Genomic DNA, 19595 nt, shown 5'->3' with positions numbered 1-19595 from the left:
GGGGAAGGCAAGGAAACTGTATTCTTATAAAAACTTCTAAGGTCACTAAGGCAATTCTAAACAACTGTTAAACAGAAATATTAACATTAAAAAAAAGAAATATTAACATTTAAATATTACAACTTACACTTAGGAGAAAAGTCTGATTATTGATGGAACAGAACACTCAAATTCAATCATGTCAAGAAAACACATGCCCTTATATAATCTGGCAGAACAGCCCTCAATACAATACTTTCTATTTCAAACTCCACCTGAAAGTGACGTCATTTATTAACACACAAACTTTCACCTTTAATTTCCTTTCATCTCTTTCCATTATGCCTTCTGCGCTCAGCTGATTTAGCCTTCCTAATTAATCTCTGCTATTGTCCTTCTGGGCTTCCCTGGTGGCTCAGTGGGTAAAGTGTCTGCCTGCAATGCAGGAGACCTGGGTTCGATCCCAGGGTTGGAAAGATCCCCTGGAGAAGGAAATGGCACCCCACTCCAGTACTCTTGCCTGGAAAATCCTGTGGATGGAGGAGCCTGGTAGGCTACAGTTCATGGGGTCACAGAGAGTCGGACAAGACTGAGAGACTTCACTTTCACACTTTCATTGTCCTTGCTGATTTCTCACACAGGTGTCATCAATGACATCCAAACTGTTTTCTGGCTTTTATTTACAAGTTACTTTGTCACATTCACCACAACTTCTCTTTCAAACACTTGAGTTCTCTTTAAACCCTCTGTCCTTAAAAATATCCCCTTGATCTGTGTCTTGGAGGCATGGCTGACTGGTAACCATTTTGGTGATGTCATATGACTGCTTCAAACTGGAAAAGCTCACTTTAATTTAGTAGGTCTGCTTAACCCAAAACAGTTCTAGGAATGTTTGGAATGCTTGAACTTAAGAGGAGAAGTCTAATTCACTTGTTTTCTACAAAACTGCGCTAATAGTGAGAACCAAAGTGACATACATAAGTACAGTTTTGGAACCAGATAAATTTGAGTTTGAATGCCAGCACTGCCATTTTCTAAGTACGGAAAATTATTATATGAGCCTCAGGTTTTTCTTCTGTAAAATATTCCTTACATTGCAAAATGTCTATGAAGATTTAACAGATAATGTTTATTAAGCACCTAGCATATTTTACACTGGAGAAGGAAATGGCAACCCACTCCAGTGTTCTTGCCTGGAGAGTCCCAGGGATGGGGGAGCCTGGTGGGCTGCCGTCTATGGGGTCGCACAGAGTCGGACACGACTGAAGTGACTTGGCAGCAGCAGCAGCATATTTTACTATGCTTGGGAAATTGACCACTTGATTTATTATGGTCATAAATAATTGTTCTATAAAAACACAATTTGGGGATTTCTGGATTCCTCCGCCAACACCTTACGTTTTATGTTCTCGAAGAGTCATCGAAGTCTGCCTATTTATGCACAGTTAAAAAATCTATCGTTTCCAAGCCAAACTCAGTTCCAGTGCTAGGTTGCTTCCTACTTTCTGCTACAAATTTATTCTGGTTAATTTGCACATCTCTGAATGCTGGAGAGTTTACCAGTAAAATGATCTTTTTGATCTCACTGACCCTACAACTTTCTCCTTAATCCTACATTCTGCTACTGTCAGACCCTCTCTCTGGAGAACTGGATCAAGTGATATAGGGATATTTCAAAGCATCTGTAAATAAAAATTGTGGGGGGAACATATCTTCCTATCCTATAGGTAACTTCTAAAGCAGCATGGCTGACTTCAGCATGGCTGACTCCTGCAAAGATGGAAACAATCCTGTGCTCCTACACTGAGTTCAGTACCAAGGACACTAACTCTATCAAATACTATCTTCAAAGAAATCAAAGAACTCACAATCCATATGGCAATCAATTTCCAATTCTAAATATGCCTGTAAAAAACATTCAGCTAATTTCTAAACATGTATTCTGGTAGCAGCTTTCCTTCCAAGTATTTTGCATTACTAAGCATCTGAAAATACATATCTATATGTATTACATAAACAGAGTACCTACACGATGTATATTCTGATTTTGCCTATCTGAGCAATTAAAATTTACTCTCTTTATTAAAATAAATCTTCAAAAACCACCATCTTTTGTCATATTCACTGGTGACAGTCAACGAGCAGATAGTCAAAAGGAAATAAGGAAGCCCAGTGAATATATTATGTCTTGAATGATCCTGAGACAAATTAAAACTACAGTCTGTGTTCTATTTGAAAAATATTAAATCTAGACTCTTGAATTTTCTACTTATTTTTGGAGCAGTGGATCCCCACGTGCCGTGCACTGACCACTGAGATACCAGACTCAGGCAGGAATTTGGGACGATTCAGAGGAAGGATCTAGGGAGTGGGAACTATGACAAGAGATAGCTTTTCAAGAAAGTGGGTTTAGAGGTGAGCAGCTAGTTGCTCAGTACCTGATACAGGGCCCTACTTTATCAGCTTTGGATACATTATTTCTTCTCTTTTATTTGCTCTCTGCCCATTCTTAGCATGCAAAATAATGTCTCATGTATATCATTTAAAAATATCACAGAATAAATAAATGGCTCTTGAAGGGGCCCTGATGGTGGAGATAGCCTTCTAGAATAGGGATCTTATGGCAGCAACTTGCACAAGATTTGTGCTGGATTTTTGCTGACAGGATCAGGAACTGGATTCTTAAGTACAGAGTTATTTGCTAAATAGAGGATTTCCCATGTAGCTCTCCATGCTTTAAAGACTCATAGACAGAAGATTTCACAACCTCCAGATAACTTGTACTACTAAATGTAACTGTCATCTAATACTTGACCTTCATCTCAGAAAGTTTTGCCCCATTATCTCATGCATATCAATTTACAATTTACTCCTTTTCTGAACTCTGGGCAAATACTTATTTCTTCAGTGGCTTCATCTGTTGTGAATAGAGTCACCATTTGTTCTCCTCTTCTCCAACTCAAGTACTTTTCATGCCTCAGCTATTATTTCTAACCTTTTAATTATCTTTTTTGCTCTTTGAATGTTCACCAGGATTTTAGTGCCTAAAGACCTGGAGCCTAAGCTCAGATATAATAAGCTGGGACTGGCGTGTGGAACAAAGGCTAAATTATTATTGTTAAGATCACCTCATGCTTCCTGCTATAGTTCATATACACTTGTATCAGCTTTTGTTGTTCTTATTACATGCTCTATTTACAAGTCTATCTTTTCCCACAATTTCAGAGGCAGTCATCTTTTATACTGGGAATTCACAGACCTAACTGGTCATTCTCTAGCATCTCTATATGTAACTTCTTTCCTCAAGTAATTACCTTGTATGAATCAACATTAAATTATATATTTATTCCTAAATACATCAGAGTCTTTGCCCAGTGGCAGGTAAATGCAAAGAGTTCAAATATAGTGTTGTTTAGTCACTAAGTTGTGTCCGACTCTTGCGACCCCATGGATTGCAGCCCACCAGGTTACTTCTGTCCATGGGATTTCCCAGGCAAGAATACTGTAGTGGGTTGTTATTTCCTCCTCCAGGGGATCTTCCCAACCAAGAGATGGAACCCGCGACTCCTGCACAGGCAGGCAGATTCTTTACCACTGAGACACCAGGGAAGCCCCTCAAATATAGTACTGATATCTAAAAGCTTAAAACCAAACTCATTTTGATATCTAAAAGCTTAAAATCAAACTCATTCTTTTTATTGTCTTTTCCTCCCTAAATATGTTCCTTCTCTGAAGTTCTCTAACTAGGTCTCAGCACCACTACAAGGTTGCCCAAGGTTGAGAGAACAATAGATTTTTTTTCTACCTTCTCTTTCATTATGTGCAACTAATTGGTTTCCAAGTTCTGCTGAGTTTATCTCTTAAATATGGCCCTTCCTTTCTATTTCACTCTGCTACCCAAGTTCATATATTCAACACCTCTGGATTAGACTACGATAGTTTTTGACTTCTCTCCTCCAATCTGTCGCTCCCTCCTTTCTCAAAACATTTATCAAGTCATTTTTTTCCTTAAAAAATCATATTGTCTCCACTGTTTAATATATATTTCCTGCCTTTTCAGTCCCCTCTTTTGTCACTTCTCTTCCTCCTCTATTTCTCCCAAATCAAATCCAACAAGGTAAAAACAAACAAGCAAACAACTAACAAAAACGCACAACTCTATAAACAAATGCAAAAGACTAATAGATATTAATATTTACATTCAAAAAGTAAAATATAAAGAGCCTTTAAAAATCAGTAAGAAAATTACTAAACAACTGAATATAAAAATGATAAGCAATAAGAAAACAAGTTTACAGAAAAATATATAAAAATGGCTCTTAAACATAAGCTGTTCAGCTTCACTCATGAGAGAAATTCAAATTAAATCTATTAAGATATCACTTTTACCTGTTAGATCTGAAAAACATTGAAAAGTTTGATAACATACTAATGAGAGGTGGTAGGGAAAAGAGGTCTTATATATTTTTGGTAAGAATGTACAATGATACATTACTTATGGAATGCAATCTAACAGAACAAAATCACACATGCATATGCTCATGAATCGACAATTTCTCTTTGGATCAATTATATTATAGATAAACTTTCCTGTGTGAAAAATATCTAGATTACAAGGTTATTCATTGTGGCATTGTTTGCAATGATAAGACATTGCAAGCAACACATCTATTGGGGATATGCTTAACACATGCACACAATATAATGTTCAGTTTAAAGACAAGTGTTTTCTTATGAAAACCAAAGAAGTTCTCCCTGTACTGAAATAAGAAATACAGAAAAAGACTGTGAAGGGGGAAAAAGCATGGTTCAGAGGTGAAAACTCAGTGCTTAATGTACACTTGTTTGAACATGCTTAAGGAGAAGACTCTGAAAAGATTCACTGGACACTAATAATAGTTGGCACCTCTCTGGGGACTTGAGTGGGCAGAGGATAGGGGTAGTAAGATTTTTCAGTTAAAAAAAGTGTAATTTATTTTAAAAAATCATACAAATGCTAGTTTTCTCTCTCTGAAATGTTATTTACTCTTGTTCCCCACCTCTACCTGGACGTGTGTCAGGCCTTAATCACTTCCTCCAAAAGACATTCTTTCTAATCTGGAAAAGTTCAGATTCCTTCAAGTCTCAGTCGAACTCTTATGTCAGTTTTTGCAAATTACTTGTCTATATCTGTCTTCCTCATTTGACTGTGAAGTTCTAGGAGCAGGGAGGAATGCACCATCTTTTGCTTGTCTCACCAAAGCCCGGGCTGCTTGGCACATCAGCTCATGAATATTTGTTGAGTGAAGACATGTGTGTTCAGGGCGCTGTGTGGGGAAGGGGGTAGATAGAGGAGTCCTGCTTGGGAAACCACAGGGAAAGATAAAAGCGGTGAGACAATGTCTGCCTTTAGGTAGCTTATCAACTAGGGAGGTAGATAAACACCCATATAATTATAAAGCAGAAAGCAGTCATTGCCTTAGGAGTTACAAATTTAGTTATATGAGACTTAGAGCAAGGAGACTGCAAGAAGAATTTTTTTTAACATTTTATAAATCTGATAAATGCAGTAATATTTGCAAAGGGGTTTTGAAAAACCCATGTGATTTCTACAAGAAAGGGTGGGCTATTTAATGCAGAAAATCAAATATGTACAGGGGTCAGGCAGCTGAGGCATGTCAGTGAATGGATTGCCAAGTGGAAACTGATTAAAAACAAGATCTAGAGGTATACTAGCTTGGCTGGATACTAGCACCACTTGGGAGCTTAAAAAGTAAAAAAACCCTTATGCTAAGACCATAACTCCGGTCAATTCACCAGGGGTTAGGAAGGGGATAGGAATATAAAAATGGAAGAGGAACCCAGTCATCTGCAGTTTTAAGAAACTGCCCGGTAACAGTAATGTGGACCAGGACAGGTCTCATTACCAGTGACTCCTTACAAATGCAGAATTCCAGCCCCACCCTGGATTTACAGAATCAGAATCCGAATTGTGAAGATACCTCCAGTGCTTCTGGCACACTCTGGCAAGTTCAAAAAGCTCTGCTCTAAACAACTTTGTCTTTTTCCAAGGGAATGACCATTCATTAAGTAGTATCAGCGTTTCCCAGAGGGCATGCATGTTCTAATTGTCAGCGTTCTAATTTTACCAGTTATACTGCTACTACTGGCAACAACGTAAGTAACTGAGATCAGGTGGAAGCTGTCAAAAGGTGACTGGATCCTGTCAAGTTGCTAGTGAGGGGATAGTGAATTATCAGGGTTTGTCTAAGGCTCATATTGTTCTAAGGCAGAAGTTTTTTAATGTCGATTTTTGGTAGTTACTTAAATTTTATTTTGAGCAGTTGAACCATCCCGGTCAACAACACTGTGTGTGCGACAGAGTTCGATATGAAACTCTGCTCTCATTTAAGTGGGCAGTATTTTGGAGTACCACCAGCTCAGCAACTTTCCTTCCCCATCTCCCTGAAGCAGAATTTTAAGGATAAGATGAAAATAAAGCGAGGAAGGTTTGGAGGGCTTGGAATGCTAGAATAAAACTTATTTACTTAATTTGAACAGTGTCAAGTCACTGTATTTTTTAAGCGAGTCTTATAACTGCAATACAAACAAAAAAGAAAACTCACTCCCTCATGATCTGGTTAGGAATATAACTGGCATAAAAAAGAAAGTTGAAAACTTATATCCAACAAATGCTTATCAAGCTCCTACTATGAATCAAGTACTATTCCAAGTCCTTTCATTTCATTCCTTTGGTGGTAATCCTAGTCAGCCAGCCTCCTGGAAAACTGATGTCACTGTTCCTAAAATGAACGATCTCAGAAGATAAAGGTGTGGATGAGTCAGATGAGCCTGTGGCTCCAGCTGGACACTGTGAGCAGCTCAGGAGCCTGTCTTTGAATATTAAGAACCACTGACACTGGGGAGCAAACACAGGGAGGGGGAGTAATTCAGAAGGGGTTACCACACACCTCTGGTCTCAACTTTGCTACGGAGCTTCACAAGAGTTTAAAAATTTTAAATAGCAATACTAGGACATGACTTTCAAAGAATAATATCAGCAACTCTTGTTTTCTTTTTTTTCTTATGTGGGATTTTAGTGCCCTGGGGTTTCCCAGGTGACCAGTGGTAAAGAATCTGCCTGCCAGTGCAGGAGACACAAGAGAGACAATGGTTCAGTCCCTGTGTTGGGAAGATCCTCTGGAGTAGGAAATGGCAACCCGCTCCAGTATTCTTGCCTGGAAAATTCCATGAGTAGAGGAGCCAGGCAGGCTACAGTCCATGGGATTGCAGAGTCAGACAAGACTGAGCACTATTCCTTTCTGTCTTAGTTCCTTGACCAGAGATGGAACCTACGCCCCCTGCGTTGGGAGCACTGAATCTTAACCACTGGATTATCAGGAAAGTCCGTCAGCAACTCTTATGTTATTCTTTTATTATTTTTTTAAGTTGTTGCATTGTCTAACATTTTTATCTACTTCTGCTTAAATATATAAAAGTCACTCCATAGATAAATGTACAGAGTAACTGCAAATGAAAAATCAGTCAAAGCCTTAATCTATTGAACCTCCACTATGCTAAAACATGCGTATTTCTGAAACAGTAGGTATTTTTATAAACAAGTCATAAGAAGAAAAATAAAAAGCTTCAGAAAATGAGTTTCTGTTAGAAGCTTTCCAGCTTTTATTTTTTTAAGAAATTTCTCAGCACTTTCAAAACTTTAAATGCTCAAAGAATATAATCACTGAGAACAGTTATATTATCCCTTTATTATTTTAAGTGTTAGCCGCTCAGTCATGTCTGTCTCTTTGCAGCCCCATGGACAGTAGCCCACCAGGCTCCTCTGTCCATGGAATTCTTCAGGCAAGAATACTGGAGCGGGTAGCCATTCCCTTCTCCAGGGGATCTTTCCAACTCAGGGATCAAACCCATTATTATTTTAGAGAATGCATTTATTTTGTATTATTTTGATACTGAATTCATTTGTTTTTAAGATGTGCACTGAGCATAGTAACAAAAAAGCAAAAAAAAGAGAGAGAGAAAGAATGCAATGTATCAGACAAGCCACCAAAAACAGAAGGAAAAGGGAAAAAAAAAATTCTCCTTCTGAGCTAAATAGAAAGAGAAAAAAGTACTATCATTAAGGCAGGAGAAAGGCACCTCTGAAGAAGGAATAAATATCTTGCCAGCAGTGAGCTGGGGGCTGTCGAGTGCGGGAGCAGAATAGAAGGATATCGGGTGGGAAAGCATACTCCTCAAAGCATCTGTGAACAAAACTTCACTGTAAAGAATAAATCAATCCACTTACAGGGCATGCTTAACTTCACCTGTTGGGAGGTAAGTTCAATTTCTTTCTCCTTCTTTGAATGAACGGGGAAGGCTTCCGTTTTGCCTTCAGCCTCCCACCACAGGAATGTGTGCTATCTGCATGGTGGTTTTGAAACCATAGCTCTTAAAGGAGCTGTATCAACAGGTTTTTCCTCCTTAACACTGAGTCAATTGTAAATGTTGAATGGGAACCTTGAACAAGCTGAAAACTATCACAGGAATTTAAAACCAGCTCTCTCGCCAAAGTGTTTTTTAAAATAGAATCACAATTTATATTTTTATCACTTCCGCCTTTTTGGATCCAGAACTACAGAACTAACAAAGGACTATTTCCTGACGGCTTAATACAAAGGGAAGCCTGAAAGCTGGCCTTGCTGTGTCAATTAGAGAGAGATGGAAAGAGTTCTGAGGGAAAGAGTTCTGCAAATGTGGCTTTTAAAGAAGACACAGGAGACTCAAAAATGTCCTTCCAAGCAATGCAAAATTTGCCAAGCTTTTTACATATTTATCTAATGCAGTTCTATGTCCATTGCCTTTCACCCAAATACTTTTCTCTTAACTTTGGCCTATATACTTCCATTCTGTCTTTAAATAAAACTGTTTCCAAAGGTGAGGCAAAACACTCAAAGTTTCACTCATCCAGCCCTACATGCTGATGGCCAATGTCATAGGCAAATTCTAAGCACATTTTAAATTTTTACCCATTGCTAAACCCTAAGATTAACAAGTTTTTCTTGTTGTTGCACTTTTGTCTTCTTTGTTTTTTTAGATTAGCTCTTTTTAATTAAAGAGTTGGTGTCCAGAATTTGGCTTGTCATGTTTGCACAGCCATTTGTCACTGTTTTCATATCATTTGCAATTTATTCTACAGTACCAAGCGGTTCTCTTAAGAGGTTCTATGGCTTAATATAATTCGATTTCTCATGAAAACTCTCAAGCTTCATTTGGCATGAACTTCATTGAAAATGACTATAATATTATTTCAAACACTCAGCAATGATGTTACATAGAATATGTATATTTCCTCACAACTGAACAATAATACGATTAAAAATAAGCCAACATTTCCAAAATGAAGACACAATTAAGAACTATCCTTAATGATAGGAAGTTCTCTGTAATAAGAAAAAACTGTTGAAAATTAACTTGCTAATTACCATGCACTGATTATTTTAACTGACCAGATTCTAAGATGATCTATATATAAAATTTAAAAAGGGATGGTATTTAGGTAATTGTTTAGATAACTTATTAATGTAGTAGATTCTAGGGCTCAAAGGAACCAAGTTGAATATCTGATGACTTTTCACATTTGAGGAAGCAAGATTAAGCAACAACAAAAGTCGAAAAATCTGGGGGGAAGTAGAATAAGGAATCGAAAGATAAAAAGTCAGCAATAAAGCTTCATAAAACAGTGACTAACTACATTTCACTGTTTTTCGCAGTCTCCCTGGCATTTTGTTTGTTTAAATGTTTGGACTCTTCTTGAAGTTAAAAAAAAATACAAAAAACTTTTAGGAAAAATACTCAAAGTCAACTAACCTTCCTAGTGAACCTGGCTCTGGAAATTGGCTTGACACTACGACTTTATCACATCTTAAAGGGATATATCAAAGCTCTTTAAATCATTTCCAGAGGGCATGGATTATTTCCAAGAGTGAGGTAAAGATGTCTGTAATCATGTAAGCATTACTTATTTAGCCACTGCAAATTAAGATGATCAAATACCTCTATAAAGTGGGAATTATGAGTTTAAGTTTTATACTGACACGCCTACACATTTCCTTCCTTCCTCCTTTTCTTTCTTCCTCCCTCCCTCCCTATTTTTTTTTCCTTTTAATTTGAATTCTGATTCCAAGATAACCCAAAGAATAAACCTAGAACAAGCATAACTGGTGCCTGTAAATCCTCTCCACAATTCTACCCAACACTATCCTACAGAGAAGGGGCCTGGAGAAAATTAAGAATACAAAGTGGAGGTGCTCAAGGCAACTTTACTATAAGCAGCCAAATAATGGGAACAGCATAAATATTCATCACCAGGGAAGGATAAATTGTATATTCACACAATGGAACACTATAAAGCAAAAGAACAATTATTAATACACAAAACAATATGTATGAACCTCGTTGACTTAATTTTGCTCAAAATAACCGTATACCAAGAAAGCACAGTTGTGCTTTAATTCCTAGGAAATTCAAAATCAGGCAAAATTTAGAAGTAGTTCAAAGAATATTTATCATGGAAGGGTTATTGATTGGGCAGTGACTCAGGGAGCCTTCCATGAGTGATAAAAACATCCTAAGGTCCTGTTCTGCTTGCAGTATACAGATACAGCAATGTATAAAAATTCAGAGTTATATACTTAAGATTTGTACACTTTATGTACAAATAAGTATGTTATTTGCATTTAAATTTTCTTAAATGAAATTTAAAGAAAATTCACAATGCAGAAAGGAAAAACAAGCTAGAAATTCTCCACCAAAATACCAACAGGTTCAACAAAAGTGAGAGACAGTCTCATTTTGAAAAATATATAAAAATTTCCTTTCACCCAAGGTTTTCCTTTTTGAAACTGAAACTGAAGTCACTCAGTCGTGTCCAACTCTTTGTGACCCTATGCACTATAGCCTACGAGGCTCCTCCATCCATGGAATTTGTTTTTTTAACATTCCCTAAATCACCGTGTGTGTGTGTGTCAGTGGCTCCGTCATATACGACTCTTTGCCATCCCATGGACTATAATCCATCAAGCTCCTCTGTCCATGGGATTTTCCAGGCAAGAATACTAAGTATTCTTGGGTTTCCATTTCCTTCTCCAGGGGATCTTCCCCACCAAGGGACTGAACCTAGATCTCCTGCATTGCAGGCAGGTTCTTTACCATCTGAGCCACCAGGGAAGCCCAAAAGTATCTGGACTTAACAACCACAGTGATTCTCACTGCATCTTTCTACAGCTACCCCTCACTGCCCCAGGACTTCATAGTTCTTTCCTGCTGTGTGCTGTGCTTAGTCTCTCAGTCATGTCTGACTCTTTGCGACCCCATGGACTATAGCCCACCAGGCCCCTCTGTGCATGGGGATTCTCCAGGCAAGAATACTGGAGCGGGTTGCCATGCCCTTCTTCAGGGATCTTCCCAACCCAAGGATCGAACCCAGGTCTCCCACATTGCAGGCGGATGTAGAAATAGGAAAATTAAAGAATGACAAAGTCTTCCCCCTAGATTAGTAGGGTTGGAGGACTTTAAGTTTCAGGATTTCTTGATTAGGGACACCTTTCTGTCTTCTCAATCATTACAGCAAGTATCCCGATTCTCTTTTGAGAGAGACCGTCACAAAGAGTGACCGGGAGGACAAAAAAGAAGTCAACTATCTGGGTTTCAGATACACAAAGTTTGGCCTTAAGTTTACTTTCCTTATGGTTCAATAGAATTAAATAAAATGGGAAAGGAGGGAGAGCTGTCCAGGAATGAAAAGACTTCTCTTTGTGTTCTCTGTGAAAAGCTACACAATGGATCTGGTATGTTGGGGCCAGAAGGGTGAGAAGCCCCAATATTTATTTCTAGTCAAACTCTGATATAATTTAAGTGCCCCCCAGATCCCCCCTTTCCACTTTTTTTTTTCTAAATAGAACACTGGGAAAACAAATCCATATCTCCTTAGCCACATTTCCTCAGGACTTTTAGAAATACAATCTTTTTCTCCTGTTCTTCTCCCTGGGGGCACTCCCGACCCTGGCAGGCCATTTCTAACAGCGGAGGCTGTGACTGGGGTGATGATGTGTGAGGGTTGCGGTGGGGCTCTTGAGCTTCAGGCTCTTGCATTCCAATATGGTCTTTGAATTAGAAACAACTGGATTGCAGCCTCATTCACTACCCAAAGTACAGCCAGTTACAACCTGGCTGCATTTATGAAATTATTTAAAAATCCTGGACCAGAATTAATGGAGGAAATTATGGACAATGATCAAATTGAGCATTTAAATAACATATGGAGATGGGGGAGACTAAAAATGTAGGGCTTATCTATGGTGATGGGATTCCCAGGTGGCTCAGTGGTAAAGAATCCACCTACCAATGCAGGAAGGAGATTTGGGTTAGATTCCTGGATGGGGAAGATCCCCTGGAGGAGGAAATGGCAACCCTCTCCGGTATTCTTGCCTGAGGAATCCCATGAACAGAGGAGCCTGGTGGTTCATGGGGTCACAAAGAGTTGCACATGACTTGGTGACTAAGCACATCTATGGTGATAGATGGTTTATATGCATCATTATTACACAGCATTCTTGACACCTGTGTAAGCTAAAAATGAGCATCCCCATTTTATAAGTGGAAATCTCAGCCTTCAGTAAACAAAAGTCCTAAGTGTGCATAGCTGAGGTTCAAGCCCAGGTCCATCGGACTTCAAAATCCTTTTATCTCCTGACCTCTCAGGAGAGGTGCCTTACTCAATACATGCAAAACTTAATTAGTCTTTCATCCTAAGAAAAGAATATAAATTGTAAATTAAATCAGCTAAAATAGATGGTAATCTCCTTGAGGGCAAAGGCTGATGACTCATCTTTACTGTGACATAGAATAATACCTCAGTGTTAGGTGAATACTTCTAAATAGGTGCACATGAGATAGATGTTGATTTTCTCTGTTACACACGCACACACACATACACGTGTAAGCATCTACAAAATTGTTATTATGGATTCAAATAACTGCATAAAAAATAAAATTTACTCATTTAAGTAAAAAGTGAAGCTAGTAAAATGGATGGTTAAATGCCAAGTAAGATAACAAAAAGAACTTTAAAGCTCACATATTGAATTACATTTGCTGCTCTTTTAAGCTTTAAAGGTACACTGGCTAACATTTTTGTTATACCAGGAATAACAAGCAAGCACAAAGCCTTTCAAAGAATAACTGACCCTAAACGTGGAATCACTTCAAAGAAAAGAACATACAAATACGGGATGTTCTGCTTATACAAGATGGAACCTAAATGAGCGGACTAGAATCCAATGATTAGTAGAATTCCACTCTGATGAACAGTTCTTTACACCAAAGAACTAAAAAATCTACTAAATACTTTTTCTTTCCAGGACTTTTCTCCTCCATTTCATTTTAATTTGTCTCTGTGGAAGAAAAACACTGAACAAGATTGAAATTCTTAGTGCCTTATCCCGTCTGAAACTTACAGTCTGAAATTAGTTTATTTACTTTCAAATTAAGTCAGAATTTGTTACTGAAAGAATTGTACCTGGGTCTTTAGTTGCAGTATTGCTAATGATTCTTTTCAGTTAAAGACATGCAGAATTCCAAGGTGATGTGCTTTGTTATTTACTTTTTACTGGTAGGATTCTCAGTTTGCTGAATGTAGAGTAAATAAGAATTTGAAATTATATCAAAGAATAAAAGGACTTCCTTCAACACTGGAGGCTCATTTGTCTTTCACGTAGAATCATCCAGGTTTTCCTTCAGATTTGTGATTGCTGAGTTTTTGCTTCAGGATTCTCTAGGATAAATTTGCTTGTGACCCTAAACCCACTCTTAAACAATCATTTAATCTCCATTAACTAAAAACATGTCTGGTTAGGTCCATTTCCGACAGGATAAGAAACAAATCAGTATTTCTTTCTTTCCAGATTTTGTCTTCCTGATTTTTTCATGTTAGTTAAAACAGTAAGCAGATATTCCTGAAATTTTAATAATGTATATCTATGCAGTGTAAATGTTTTCTTCATTATTCCAAAATGCTGACTCTCAGTGCTTACTCTTGTGGTTCTCTACAACTTTTAGAATGGTCATTACCTGTCAAAAACGATATCCATAGAGAACAAACTTGTGGTTGCCAAGAGGGAGGGAGTGTGGGAGGGTGGAGTGGGACTTCGGGGTTAGAGAATGGATAAAAAACAGGTCGTACTGTATAGCACAGGAAACTGTATTCAATATCTTGTGATAAACAATAATGGAAAAGAATATGAAAAAATAATATATATGTATGTATAACTGAGTCACTGCTGTACAGCAGAAATCAACCAACATTGTAAATCAAATATACTTTAAAAAAATGTCTATGTTAGTTCATTATTTATATAGTTGAGCTAATGAATATTAGTTCATTTTGGGGGGGGGGGTCCCAATCATTTTGGATTATTTCTGAGAATCTTCAACTATCTCCTGCATAAAAAATTTAAAAATAAAAAACCTTTTTCCACATTATGGTTCTTTAATCTGTCTTGGCACATAAATCTCCTTTCTATTCCTAAATTTTTAATGCTTTCCATAGTCTCAGCATTGCCTTAACTTTAATTCACATTTTTTCCTATTCTTTTGTATGAATTTATATATTTCTTCACTTTGATTGGCGGCCACTTCATTCTATTTTCAAATCTTTAAACTTTTGGTTCCCATTGAGTCCCCTAGTGATGGCAATTCATAATACGTCAAAGTTTCCTAGCACAGCACGCTCCTTGAATGTGACACTTCTGGTGCATGTGGGGTGGCAGGGTGGGCATGCTCAAGACGGTGTCGCCCAAAAATAAAATATTAAAATAAATTGTCAACATTTTAGCTTATTCATATACTTTGCTAAGTAAGTATATAATTTTTTTAAAATTGGAAAATAAATGAAACTTACCCTTTTAAGAAGATTTCAGTGGATGATTTAGGATGTTTATGTCTTTATTTTAGCTCCATCCAATTCAGTTAATAAGAGTTATAGGGTCCTGTCGGGTCCAGAGGCTGTGGAGACCACAAAAGGAAGAATAAGGGAAGGCCCTCCCCCCAAATTTACATTCATTTAGATCAGTTGGAGTGCTAGGGCTTTCAAATCCCAAGCTTTATATGTGTTTCCTTAAAGAGTGAGTAGTAACTGTTTTCCCAGCCAGCGAGGATCTAGGTTCCTCGCTTTTAAAGCTTCAGGTTGTTCTTCAACCATCCTTTTAACGTTGTATAGCCCTTAGGGGTTCATATCCGACTTCCATATTTAATATATTTTAATTCAGCTTTGTAATGATCTGTATATGCATTCATGAGCTCATCTTCCCCTTAGGACTCACTCAGGTAGCTGAGATTAATTTGGCATTCCTTACTGTTTTCTGGCAAGTACAAGTCTGACTTCATGAATACCTTTGTTTCTGTGCTTGCATCCAAAGGTTTCAGAAAGAGAGTGATTACTTGATTAAATAAATAAAATAAGGTCTTTTGGATGGATTTTTTCTAACACCATGGCTAAACTAAACTGGCAACACACATGTGCTAGCTTTTCTGCTTTACTTGCTCCCCTTCCTTTTTTATTCCTGTGAGTGAGCCTTTGAAATCTCAAAAGATTTGTATCCTTTCTCATAACATGGACTACGCCTTTACCTCAACTGTATTTTGTGAATAGTTTGTCTACCTTACTGGCCCTTAGCCAAATAATATATTTTGCATTTGAAGAGAAAGAATTTTCCCTTTCATTAAACTTTTAGTGAGGGAAGCAGGACCCAAAAGGAGAAAGCATGAGTGGGAGAGAAGCAATGTCCTAAACTAAAACCAGTGCTCTTGACACAGTCCTCTGTGCTGCCTTCAAGGAAGTCATGGTCTAGAGGAATTCTATTTACTTATTTATTTGGCTGCATCGTCTTAGTTGCAGTTTGTGGGATTTTGTTCCCCAACCAGGGATCAAACTGGGGCCCCCTGCATTGGGAGCTCAGAGTCTCAGCCACTTAGGCCACCAGGGAAGTCCCCTGGAGGAATTCTTAATTGAAATGGTATCATAACTGCCTTCTATCACCAACTCCATCATACTCTCCTCCCACTGCCCCATCACCTACTGCAATATAGTCTCTCATTTATTTATCTATTTATTTATTATTTGTTTATTTAAACTTTTAGCTACACTGGGTCTTCGTTGCTGTGTGAGAGCTTTCTCTAGTTTCACTGAGAAGGGCCTACTCTCTAGCTGCGGTGCAGCGTGCAGGCTTCTCATTGTAGCGGCTTCTCTTGTTATGGAGCATTGGCTCTACGTCCACAGACTTCAGTAGTGCTGGCGTGGGCTCAGCTGTTATGGTTCTCGGGCTCTAGAGCACAGGCTGAGTAGTTGTGGTGCACGGGCTTAGTTTCTCTGTGGCATGTGAGATCCTCCTGAACTTGGTGGGTGGATTCTTAACCACTGGACCAACAGGGAAGTCTTCCTCTCTCATTTAAATAATTGATCTACTCTATAATACAATCATTTCTATATTGTCTCAGCTCCTCATTTAGTGTCTACTTCTCTGCCTATAGCACCTAGCCTGGTCCTAGGCTTATGATAAATTTTTGCTGAACTGAAATAAATGGGTTGGCCTTGCTTAGGATTACATAGAAAACATTTATCTCGGGTGACATCTACATCTTGACTCTACACAGTGACTGTGAAAACAACCTAAAGAAGAGAAGCATGGTTGACTTCAAACTGCAGTGTAAGAAATTTTAGTATTTTTTTCCTGAAAAACACTTTTTTTTTTTTTTCTATTTTTCCTAAAAGATGAGCCACCCTGAATGTTTGGTGGTGTAGGCCTCAAGGAGCAGACAGAAGTGTTTTTGTGATTTTAAATACTTCCTGCTTAGCATGGATAATAACCAAGATGATTTAAATATATGAAGCCCAGAAATTACCTGGCTGTCCAATAGTTAGAACTCTGTGTTTTCACTTCTGCAGGTTGGGAACTAATCCCCAAAATCACACAATGAGGCCAAAAAGAAACAAACAACAACAACAAAAACCCACAAAAAATGTTAAGTACAATGTCACAAAAATTTACTAAATAAAATGCAGCTTAAACTTGAGTTCATCTTTAGCCATATCTTTGTAGTACATATAATCATAAAAAAATTTGGTGAATCATCGGATTATATGTCTCCAAGTTACCCCACATTCAGATCTGTAAAAATCAGACTGAGTGGCCTGACTTTCCTCATTTGCTGGATCCAGAAAGACAGAGACAGAGAAGGGGAGTGGACTCCTCTGCAGTGCTCCTCTGTCCCCTGCTTTGTGCTTGTGTTCCCTCGAGTGCAAGCTAAGCTACCAAACCACCACAAGGACACAGAGGAATAAATCAAACATCCTGTGGGTAGGAGGTCCCTGTGTCTGACTGGCTTATGAAGGGAGGCAGGGTATTAGAATTTGAAACAGAAAGTCAAAATATTCCCTTGTGTCTGGGTCTTGTCATGAATAATCACAATTAGATTTTAACCTCTTGGAGTTGACTGGTTTACCTTTATTTCTTCCCTGTCACCTAGGCCTTCTGCTGCTGCTGCTGTTGCTAAGTCACTTCAGTCATGTCCAACTCTGTGCGACCCCATAGATGGCAGCCCACCAGGCTCCCCCATCCCTGGGATTCTCTAGGCAAGAACACTGGAGTGGGTTGCCATTTCCTTCTCCAATGCATGAAAGTGAAAAGTCAAAGTGAAGTCGCTCAGTCGTGTCCGACTCTTAGTGACCCCATGGACTGCAGCCTATCAGGCTCCTCTGTCCATGAGATTTTCCAGGTAAGAGTACTGGAGTGGGGTACCATTGCCTTCTCCACCACCTAGGCCTTCACACATGTTTAAATAATGAATTTTAAAGGTTACTGTGTCATTTGCATATATTGAAAAGTTATATGTATCTTAATTATCATAATGTTCTACCTAGCAAGTAAATATGAAGCACAGATATGTATGACATTGGTTATGAAAAACTTTTTGATAATTTTTAATGAGAAAATTTGAATCTGAATTTGGTAATAAGGAGTTCATAATCTGAGCCACAGTCAGCTCCTGGTCTTGTTTTTGTTGACTGTATAGAGCTTCTCCATCTTTGGCTGCAAAGAATATAATCAATCTGATTTCAGTGTTGACCATCTGGTAATGTCCATGTGTAGAGTCTTCTCTTGTGTTGTTGGAAGAGGGTGTTTGCTATGACCAGTGCATTTTCTTGGCAAAACTCTATTAGTCTTTGCCCTGCTTCATTCCGCATTCCAAGGCCATATTTACCTGTTACTCCAGGTGTTTCTTGATTTCCTACTTTAGCATTCCAGTCCCCTATAATGAAAAGGACATCTTTTTTGGGTGTTAGTTCTAAAAGGTCTTGTAGGTCTTCATAAAACCGTTCAACTTCAGCTTCTTCAGCGTTACTGGTTGAGGCATAGACTTGGATAACTGTGATATTGAATGGTTTGCCTTGGAGACAAACAGAGATCATTCTGTCATTTTTGAGATTGCATCCAAGTACTGCATTTCAGACTCTTTTGTAGACCATGATGGTTACTCCATTTTTTCTGAGGGATTCCTGCCCGCAGTAGTAGATATAATGGTCATCTGAGTTAAATTCACCCATTCCAGTCCACTTTAGTCTGCTGATTCCTAGAATGTTGACGTTCACCCTTGCCATCTCTTGTTTGACCACTTCCAATTTGCCTTGATTCATGGACCTGACATTCTAGGTTCCTATGCAATATTGCTCTTTACAGCATCGGACCTTGCTTCTATCACCAGTCACATCCACAGCTGGGTATTGTTTTTGCTTTGGCTCCATCCCTTCATTCTTTCCGGTGTTATTTCTCCACTGACCTCCAGTAGCATATTGGGCACCTACTGACCAGGGGAGTTCCTCTTTTGGTATCCCATCATTTTGCCTATTTTTTTCCTGTGGTCATGTATGGATGTGAGAGTTGGACTGTGAAGAAGGCGGAGCGCCGAAGAATTGATGCTTTTGAACTGTGGTGTTGGAGAAGACTGAGTCCCTTGGACTGCAAGGAGATCCAACCAGTCCATTCTGAAGGAGATCAGCCCTGCGTGTTCTTTGGAAGGAATGATGCTAAAGCTGAAACTCCAGTACTTTGGCCACCTCATGGAAGAGTTGACTCATTGGAAAAGACTCTGATGCTGGGAAGGATTGGGGGCAGGAGGAGAAGGGGATGACCGAGGATGAGATGGCTGGATGGCATTAAGGACTCGAAGAACGTGAGTCTGAATGAACTCCGGGAGTTGGTGATGGGCAGGGAGGCCTGGCGTGCTGCAATTCACGGGGTCACAAAGAGTCGGACACAACTGAGCGACTCAACTGAACTGAACTGAATGAGAAAATTTAGTAAACTTCTCTGCTAATAGGATTAAAGGAGGAGTTGCTTATGCCACTACGAAGTGGTTGACATGTCCAGGCCACCAAGAGCCCTGGGCCACCATAACAGTGGTTTCAAAACTGAAAGGCAAAGAAGGTGGTAATTATAAGGGATCTTTAAAATTTTAGGAAGAAAACATCTGACCAGACACTGAAGATTGTTTGTTGTTAAACTGTATAACCATACCCCTTG

At 38.7% G+C, this 19595-nt stretch overlaps 1 protein-coding gene across 2 annotated transcripts in view; it reads right to left on the bottom strand.

The window, feature by feature from the left end:
* The window catches only part of SLC39A10 (solute carrier family 39 member 10), a 152353-nt gene that overhangs the window by 95631 nt on the left and 37127 nt on the right, over positions 1-19595 (bottom strand). For both annotated transcript variants that reach the window (XM_069574475.1, XM_069574474.1), the window contains one exon: positions 14918-15021. The gene's annotated coding sequence lies outside the window, so the exon portion shown is untranslated. The remainder of the gene's footprint in view (positions 1-14917; positions 15022-19595) is intronic.

The sequence above is a fragment of the Ovis canadensis genome, chromosome 2 (assembly GCF_042477335.2).
Source record: "Ovis canadensis isolate MfBH-ARS-UI-01 breed Bighorn chromosome 2, ARS-UI_OviCan_v2, whole genome shotgun sequence".
Lineage (NCBI taxonomy): Eukaryota > Metazoa > Chordata > Mammalia > Artiodactyla > Bovidae > Ovis > Ovis canadensis.
This window is presented reverse-complemented; position numbering and strand designations above follow the sequence as displayed.